We start from the raw sequence: 9,992 nt of genomic DNA, 5'->3' as shown, positions 1-9,992 counted from the left end.
ATGTAAGAGCACTAAACATAATATAGTAGGAACCAAAACAGATCATACCTCATCAACTGTGAGGACATCCAGCCTACGTCGTAATTGTAATATCCTATCATAATGGTGGTCTCTGGTTTGTTGCTCCAATCCCACAAACTTATTCATGGTGAATAAAATATTCTTAGTAATTAATATTGCAAGTAGTAACGAATAATGAATATTAATTAATTAATTAATTACCTGGCTATAAGTGGGAACCATTGTACATTATACCCAGTCGGATAGAAGGACGGAAACTGTTGAGTTAAGAACATAATTAATTTAATGATGATGACAAATATTAATTTATTGGATTAAATACCCAATTGGATTTGATTGTTTTATTTAGTGATGTAGGCCTAAATTTGTTTAAGATGCAACCCAAACTAATAAGGCACAATGCACTCAAGTATGTTGAATGAAAATTGATCCACAAACCAAGCCCAATATCAACCAAGTTTTAGTGAATCAAACCTAAGCTAAGTTTCTCTTGTGCACTTCGAATAAACATGAGAGAGAGAGAGAGAGAGAGAGAGAAAGAGAGAGAGAGAGTAAATAAAGAAAGCAATGTCCAATCACACTAATCAAAAGCATATTAAGCTAAGTCAGAGGTTAAAGGTGATTTATTTCTATTTGCATGCAAGTTAATTTTTTCACTTCTTCTCTAACTCTCTGCAACACCATTTTGAGATAAATGAAGAAATTGGTGTCTGATTATCTCTGTTGTAAATTAATGGCTTACATTGTTACTTGGAGCCAAAGCATAATTTCAAGAGTTTGGATTTTGGATTGTCACTAAGCAAACAAATCTCTGCTGCTCTGCACACCTCGATCAAACAAAGAACCATATTTAAAATCCCTAATTTTGGGATTGATTGCAGAAAAGGAAGGGATGATTTCTGCTAGCCCAAAGTCCAAGAAGTTAACTTTAGAGAAATCCTAACCGTGTCTCTGACTAAGGTACAAAAAAAAATTGAATCTAATAAGAGACCAAAGAGAAAGAACCTGAGAGAGAGAGAGATTGAGAGAGAGAGAGAGAGAGAGCAAAAGTTAATCCTTACTAAAGGGAGCACTCCGCCAAGATGAAGAACAAGGTTTTAAGTTCAGAAGTTGGGTTCAATGCATAGAGTCAAGGCTGTGAATCGTCATCTCCTTCATGTTTTACTATTTTGTATTTCAGTTTCAATGTATATCTTTCTTAGTTTTCTTTGAGAGGTAAAAGGCAAGAAAGAGAGGCATTGAGAAAAAATCATAGAGTAAAAAAGACTGAGAGAAACACTTGAGAGAAAAATCAAGAGTGATTTCAGATTTCTTTTGATTGTATTTTCTGTCTTGAGTCATGTACCTGAGAAGTATCCCTTACTAAGTTGGGTAATTACTTAGTGTGATAAGTCTAGGTATTAGCATAGCCAAGTCAAGTTTATGTTGAAGCTTGTGTGCCCAGATAGGATTACGTTGAGTCCTAGGGCATTGGTGTATGTAATACTTGGATTGATATTGGAAATTCCACCAAACTGGATGTTGGTTGCATTGCACAAGGCAACTGAACCAGGATATATGGCTGTGTCACCTTTTTCCTCTCTACTTTAGTTATGTTTTTTTGGTTTTTATGAGACAAAACAAAATTGTCTCTTGCATAATCCGCTGCGCAGACCAACAGAAGCCAAGTTTAATTTCATATTTAAGGCTTTATTAATCAAAGTTAAAGAAGGCTATATATTCAACCACCATTCTCTAAGCCTTATGGAACCTTCAGAAACCTATGGTAAATCCAAGACAACACAAATGGTATACACCCCGCAATGTCCATCATGTCATGCCCAAAAGTGGTGCACAAAAAGTTGTAAGTGTGTGCCAGCAATGCAGACCCCCCAAAAGCAACCGTCCGCATCTACCAAAATCCTCTAGTAGTGACAACCATCTAAAAGGGACAAGTGTCTCTGACTTGTCCGTGAACGAAAATTCTCCGATCAGCATCATCAGGTAGCACCGGACATATTTACGGAGAGTATTTGGATCTATCCCAGGTGGAATGTGTGAGACCCTGCTCCTCAACTAGGTCATCCTCAAACCAAAAATCTATTTCCTCTCCTCTAACTGTGATGGCGACCTATCCTTGAGCAAATCCTCAACTCATAGCCACGTGGGGTGCCCATGGTATTGTTGGAAGTCTCTGGTGAAACCCCTGATCGGCTCACTATCTGTGCACAGACTAAGATGGTAACCAACATCCTACAGCGTAATGATGACCTCACCCCACAGAAGATAGAAATTATGGGTCTTGGGCCTCTACTACTCCACAAATACAGAAAGTAAGGTATTGTCAAATATGAAATCCCTAAACTTTATTGTATGTCAAAATCTAACCTCCCTAATGTAAGGCAATAGAATGTCGGGTGGGGAGATGGACAATGTCACACGACATGACAAGAGCAACTGAGGTCTTTGCAAGAATAGTAAACTTTAGTCTTCTAGATTAATCTTATCTAAGTCATGAATATCTAATATTTATTATAATTAAATATTAGCACACTACACGATTTATATTTAATTGAGAGAGTTTTTTAGTAGAGGTTTTTAAAAACCTCCAAAATATACTTTATTTATGGCAATTTATGAAACTCCCCCTAATAGTTAATTTATAACATTTAAACTCTCACCCCAAGAAAACGCTCTTCTACTACTGAGTTTCCAAAACTCACCGAGGCAGAGAGAAGAAAAGAGAATGGCAATTGAAAAAACTCTAAATTATCTACCGTCGGTGTAGCTGTTATTGCAGTCATTGGTTTCGCCGCCATTGTCGTCGCCGTTACAATCGCCAGTTCTGCCGCCGTTGCCGCCACATTTGTCATAGGAAGCTTCTCAATTGAGCCACCTCCTCATCAACATTATGGTTTCAGATTTGTTTGCTATGTAGCTATGCTTGCCGCTGCAGTTTCTACCGCTGTAATTTCTGCCATCGTTGTTGCCGTAGTTTCTGTGATCGAAGGCTTCTGGATCGAGCCACTGTTTTAGATCTGTTTTCTCCTTTGAGCTACCACTGATATTCATCTTTTTCTCCATATTTCGTTTATCTCTATTTCTCTGCTTCTTTGAAGTTCCAATTGATCAACCAACGCAGCGACTTTTTCTTTGTGCTATTTTACCGTACTTGATCAACCAGCTTAGGGTAATCATTTTAATTTTTTAAATCGGTGCCTAATACTGTACTTGTTTCGACAATGAAGAAATAGCCATTTGGTTACTATGTTAACTAGACTCTTGATTATGGAATTTTACCATTGTACGGCGTCCTGCAAATTGAAATGGAAATGGCTTGTCTGAATATGCTTGCATGCTTTTACTTGTTCATTCTTGCTATAATTTCATGTTTCACTAGGATATTCTGCATTTCTATGTCATTCAATTGCTTTGTGATTTATGTGATAATATTTTGTTTTCTCGCTGTTTAATTTTGTTTGAGATATTATGATGGCAAGATATTATAAATTGATTACAGTGTAGTTTTCCAAGTTCATCTTGGCTAAGATCTTGAGAACAGTAAAGGTTTCATATAATATACGAGTGTTGCATTGTGTTTATTGATATTTTGGTTACCAATTTTGTTCTTTATTACTTCTTTTGCAATTATTCTTAGCTTCTTAAGAATGCTTAGCCAATTCTTCAATTAACAATTTATTTTTATGTTACTGTTTGAAGTATCTTTTAGAAATGGGAGAGCTTGTAATCCATACAAATCACAAGCTGAACTTTTTGTCATTTCTTCTATCACCTTAGTTAGATCCTCATTTCTCATTACTTATTACAGATGATGCTAATGTTTCATTTTAAAAGGAACGTTCTTAATTTTTTTTTTCAGGGAGTTTTCCCCTTTTGATAAAAAAGATTTGATAGCTACTGATTAGTATATGCAGTGATTTTCATTTATGATGATATTTGTGTAACTTTTAGGTTTTGCAATTAGCAACTCTCTTTGCTTTCAGTTTTAGCATCCGCTTCTTCTACGCCGATTACAAAATGAGTGGGTACTTTAAGAAAGCCTTTATCTTTCTTATATTGGTTTTGGTCAAAATTAATTTCTTTGCTTTAATTTTCTTCAGTTGCATAATCCAGTTTGGTCTTGGTCAATCAAAAATGGCTCCCGCATCTGCAGAGACTATAAAGGCCAGAGGTCAGCCTCTATCTAACTTATATATTGATTGATTGATAAAGGTTCCTATCATCGAAGCAGCTAATGGTGACACCAAGGGTTTGTAGGATGGAATCAGAGAGTGCTCTCAAAAGAGGAACAAGATTGGCTCTGAGGATCCCGATCTTGAATTCTCACTTCCATTCCTTGTTGGCGCTCTCAAAATGGTACAATTCAATTTCTTTTCCCTGAAGTCTATAGATTTTGCTATGAACACAAGGGGGATTAAAATCTAGTTCTATGTATTGGTTCAGGTTGAATGCCTTGTTTACGATCATCTAGTATGCCCAGGGGAGGAGCTATCTTGTTCTGTTCGTGGATATGGAAAAATCTACCATATTAATTGTGTAAAAGAAGCTATGGAGCTCTCAAATAAAATTAAATCAAGTGCTCACGACATGTAAGTATTTGGTGAATCGCATTTTACAATTAGCATTCATATCTGCTTAGGTGATGAATATATTCAATTAGGATGCCCACAGGTATGTGTGTGGATGCTATATCCTCATAATTGGCATTATAATCACATCTCAGTGATAGAGGGGATTTAGGGCGTAGCTATAGTTTGTGATATTAACTTTAGTGTTGTGCCCACTGTATATTGATTATTTATGCTGCAATAGATTTTTTCATTAGATACATGGCATATTCAGATTTAATTCTTTGCCATGTTAGGGAATATCTGTAAGTCCCAGAATTTTTTAAAATTTTATTATAAATTAATTTCAAGTTTAATTATATATTTATAACTTTAATTTCAGAAATTTTTTTATTAAAGATAATTAAAGTAAGTTTTGATTAATTGAATTTGAAATAAATTAAGATTCTTATTCAATTTTATAATTATTGAAATATTTTCTATATTTAAATTATAAAGTTTAGTAATTGTAAAATAATAAGAATTTTATATGATTTGCTTTAAATAATTGAGATTTCGGAATTTAATACTTTCAATTTTTATAGACAAAAAAATTAATTATATTATCTCTAATTTTAAATTAAAATACTTAATTGGAAGTCAATTAACAAATTGATAATTAAATAATATTTTAAAAATAATCTTAAAGTATTAAATTAGATTTTTAATTAATATTCTATACTGCTAATTTTATTAAAATTACCTAAACTATTCTAATCCTAACCCTCTACCCCACCGACTTCCCTTCCCCAAACCTAGACCCAAGTGCTTCAGACAACAAAGGAAGAAAACGTTGAGAGGGAGAGGGATAAACGGAGTCAGAAAAGAGAAGAGAGGAGAGGGGGACGGCCAGCGTCAATGGGCCTTGCCGTCGTCGCCGAGTTACTCGCTGCCATCGTTGCTGGCTCTGACATGGAGGAGGGAGCCAAGGGAGAAGAAGAATGACGCTATTACGCCGTTCCTCGCTGCAGATGAAGCTCGCCATCGCAGCTGCTACTGTTTGCGTCGTCATCGTCACCGAAGGGAGCCAGCGTTGCTGTCGTCCATGGGTGAGGTAGAGAAGAGAGTCCGCGGGGAGAGAGAGAGGCTGTTCGTGTTCTGCCGCCGCTGTTGGAAGGATGGCCGCCCTTGCCGATCTGCCCGCCGCCGTTTATGCTTGCTGCTACGTCACCGGAGCTCTACGCCGCCGCCGCCGCTGCCACCAAAAACCGCCATTGAAGCCTAGGTCTGCTTGGTAAGCTCTAATCTTGCCTCAGATCTTCTTTTCTGTTAAGTTGGTTCTACAGTAAGTTGTTGCTGCGGTTGTCTGCGTCAGGTTATACAGTCATTGTGAGTTTCTCTGTTGTACGCCACCGTCGGAGCCACCTTTCCACTGCTGCCGCCTTTGCTCTGAGCCGTTGTTACAGCAAGTGTTGTTGTCGTTGCAGCTACTCGGTTTAGTCGTTCCTCTTTAGTACGGTAAGCTATTCATTGTTTCAGTTTTGAACTCTTTTAGTCGTTGTTCTGTTGTTTATTGTTAAGATTCTTGTGACGTTAATATTTTAGGATTTAGTCTTTGGGGGCCACATGTTGCGATTAAGGTTGCTTCTGTTGTGGCAGAAATGAGTGGAGCTGAGGTCGCGGTTGTCATTGTTTTCGGGCCGAGGAAAAAGGTTTATGTGTTTCGACCTGTCGAGGTAGGGGTTCTCTTAAAATTTATTTTATATTACCGAACGGTTATAAATAGATAATGAAGTGAAAAATATATTTTTGTGATTTTATTTTCCTTATAGATATGGTTGTTTGTTGGACTGAGTTACTGATTGTTTGAGTGGTGTCCGATTATTGATGAGAAATTGCTCTGTAGAGTATTTAGTTGAATAGTATGAAAAGTGATTTTTTTCATGGTTTTGGAGTTAATTTAATAATGTGAATGAATCAATTTTGGAAATGATTTGAGATATGAAAAATGAATTGAATTTGGAAACAGTTTGATTTTGAGTTAGTTTGATTTTATAAATAATTTAATATTGGAGCTGGTTTGACTTTGAAAAAGATTTATTATTGGAACTAGTTCTATTTGAAAATAATTTGTTATTAGAATTGGTTGAATTTTCAAAAATGATTGAGATATGGAAATGATTGAGAATGGTTGAGGAATGTTTGAATGGGACCCAAAAAGGGTGGCAGTGCCCGAGTTTTAGAGGAAATACTGCCGAAATTTTATAAAAATTGAAAGTTTTGTTTGAAATAATTATATAAACAGATTTGGTTTTAAAGATTATAAGTTTTAAATTTGATTTATTTAGAAAATAATGAATTATGTTTTGAGTTGGGGTTGTTGATGAACGGAATGGGAGGATGGATAATGATGATTGAACTTGAATGAAGGATGGTGAGAGTTGATTTTAAAGTATGATTTTTGAATGAATTTGGAAATGAGATATGAACAGATGAATGATGATAATATTGAGAATGATGTAAATATTTATGAATTATGATAGAAATATTCATATGGCTTATTTATTTGAATTATCTGAGACACGAGTTTTCCTAGGTAGACGTAGTGGCTTGCTGATGCGTGAGCATCTTTCCTATCTTTTCCTAGTGAATTTGCATTTAATTTGTTGAGTTTAATCAAGAATTAATTATCTTTTAGCCACTATAGATGCTACTTTGAGTCTTGTGCAATTCTGTTTATTTTAGATAGCATTCGGCTAGATTTGATAGAGTTTCTGCAGAAGAAGAGATGAAGGCGAATGATGCTGTCAACCCTGACCTCTCTGTACTCAAACCTGAATAACACGAGCTACAGAGGTCCAATGGATATGATCCTAGTGGCGTTGGAAAGCTAACTTTCAGAGCTTTCCAACGATATATAATAGTCCACATTTCTCCTCACCAATTTGGCCAAGAATGAAGGAGATGACCAATGAGGAGCGATGCGTGCGCGTACCTGACGCGTGCACGTGATTTGGAAAGTTGCACAGCGATGCGTGCGCATACCTGACGCGTACGCGTGACACGTGAAGAAGACCATCGACGCGTACACGTGACTGACGCGTACACGTGACATGCGCCATGTGCAGAAAAAAAAAGCTAATTTCTATAATTAATTCTGAATTAAATTTAAATTTTATTTTAAAATAGGAAAAGATATTATTTTAGTTTTAGAAATTAGATTTTAAATTAATTATGATTAGATATAAAAGAGAAAAGAAACTTCTCTTCAGGGGGAATTCGATTCCATTTTTTTAATGCAAATTACAGTTTACCTAAATCCTAGTTTTTCTCTCTGAACCATGAGCAACTAAACCTCCATTGTTAAGGTTAGGAGCTCTGTCTAATTGTATGGATTGATTCTATTATTTTTCTATTTTAATTCATGTACTGATTTATAATTTAAGAATTGTTTTCGTTCTTTATCTTATGAATTTGGGTGGAACGGAAGTATGATCCTCTTTCTAATTGAGTTCTTGTATAACTTGGAAAAGCTCTTTACTTGAACAATAGTTTGAAAATAATTTCTCCTAAATTCTAATGATATGGATTTAACGGGATATGTGACATATAATCCTCTTATATTTGGATAATTAGGATTTCTGGGGCATATAAACTAGAATTGAATTTTACCCTCTAATTGGAATTAATTTACCAAGGAATTGGAGGTTGATGAGAATTAGAGGAGACTAGAAAGGTCTAAGGAATTAGGGTCTAGTCACATATAGTTTGCCATGAATTAAATCTTGCATGATCAAAATAAATTAATAAGAAAAGTGATAAACCACTATTTTATGGTTTATATTGTATTTAATTGAGTGGTTTTATCAAGCTTTTCACCCACTTATTCATAGGATTTGCATGATTTTACAATTCCTTCCTAGTTTAGTTCTATGATTGAAAACATGCTTCTTTGGTCTTAATTTAGCTAATCTTAATCCTCTCTTATTACCATTCGATGCCTTGATCTATGTGTTAAGTGTTTCAGGCTTCACAGGGCAGGAATGGCTTAGAGAATGAAGAGGAAGCATGCAAAAATGGAAGGAACACAAGGAATTGAGGAGATGACCAGCGAGAAGTCACGCGGTCACATGGCTCACACTACCGCGCGAAATGGAAGAAGTCAGAGTGACGCGTTCGCGTGCCTGACGCGACCGTGCGGATTGGAAGCTACACGAACGATGCGAATGTGTGGACGACGCGCACGCGTGGTACGAAAAACGCTGAGTGACGCAATCGCGTGGACGACGCGGACGCGTGACGTGCGCGATCTGCAGAATTACAAAAGTCGCTGGCAGAGATTCTAGGCTGCATTTCAACCCAGTTTTCGGCCCAGAAATACAGATTAAAGTCAGGGAACATGCAGAGACTCAAGAAGCTTTGATTTTTCACAATTTTAGGTTTTAGATGTAGTTTTTAGTGAGGGAGGTTCTCTCCTCTCTCTTAGGATTTAAGATTAGGATTCCTCTTAAAGGATTTAGGATTTATTATTATTATTTCAACTTACAATTCTTCTGAGCTCCAGGTTTAATATTCCTTTATTTCGACTTCTCTTATTTTAATGATTTAAGTTGCCCAATTGGCTTATGAATATTTTCCATGTTAGATTTGACTGCTTTGAATGAATGTTATTTGAGGTATTCCAGATATTTATGATTTTAATTTAGCTTTCTACATTTCTGGCTTTGGTTAAGAAATCAGTTACTCTTGAGTTATCAAACTCAACGTGATTGATAATCGCTATCTTTGCTAATTAGCTTGAACTTCTATAATCCCAATCTTTTTCTATTAATTAACTAGGATTCGAAGATCAAACTAATTAGCCATTTGACCTTCCTTTGCATTAGCAAGGGTTAACGAAGTGGAATTAAGATTCAATTTTCATCATCATTGATAAGGATAACTAGGATAGGACTTCCAATTTCTCATACCTTGCCAAGAGTTTATTTTACAGTCATTTATCTATTTTATTTGTCATTTATCATATTTGTTCCTCATTCTCGAAACCCCCAATTTACAAAACTCATAACCAATAATAAGAACACACCTCCCTGCAATTCCTTGAGAAGACGACTCGAGGTTTAAATACTTCGGTTATCAATTTATTTAGGGGTTTGTTACTTGTGACAACCAAAACATTTGTACGAAGGGATTTCTGTTGGCTAAGAATCTATACTTACAACGCAACTTTATAAAATTCTTTACTAGCAAAAATCCTAACGTCAAAATGGCGCCGTTGCTGGGGAGTTGCAAACATGTCCCTTATTATTGGTTATTGTAAATATTTTTCAAAAAAAAATTCAGATTTTAAAAATTTTTATCTTATCTTATCCTTTTTCAAAAATCATATCTTTTTCAAAATCCTATCTTATTTTTTTTTTCAAA

At 35.6% G+C, this 9,992-nt stretch overlaps 1 long non-coding RNA gene across 3 annotated transcripts; it reads left to right on the top strand.

Annotated features, from left to right (window-relative positions):
- The first annotated feature begins 3,671 nt into the window (after positions 1-3,671).
- On the top strand, positions 3,672-9,194 carry LOC140184691 (uncharacterized). Of its 3 annotated transcripts, none has more exons than XR_011882090.1 (6): positions 3,672-4,042; positions 4,122-4,192; positions 4,279-4,377; positions 4,465-4,610; positions 5,388-5,862; positions 5,944-9,194. It is a non-coding gene; the product is annotated as an uncharacterized lncRNA (long non-coding RNA). The 3 variants fall into 3 exon arrangements; XR_011882091.1 differs by having other exon boundaries at positions 5,388-6,086; positions 6,174-9,194; XR_011882089.1 differs by having other exon boundaries at positions 5,388-9,194.
- The last annotated feature ends 798 nt before the right edge of the window (positions 9,195-9,992 follow it).

Source organism: Arachis hypogaea, chromosome 5, assembly GCF_003086295.3.
Source record: "Arachis hypogaea cultivar Tifrunner chromosome 5, arahy.Tifrunner.gnm2.J5K5, whole genome shotgun sequence".
In the NCBI taxonomy this organism is placed as follows: domain Eukaryota; kingdom Viridiplantae; phylum Streptophyta; class Magnoliopsida; order Fabales; family Fabaceae; genus Arachis; species Arachis hypogaea.
Note: the sequence above shows the minus strand (reverse complement) of the source record. Positions and strands in the feature narration are given on the sequence as shown.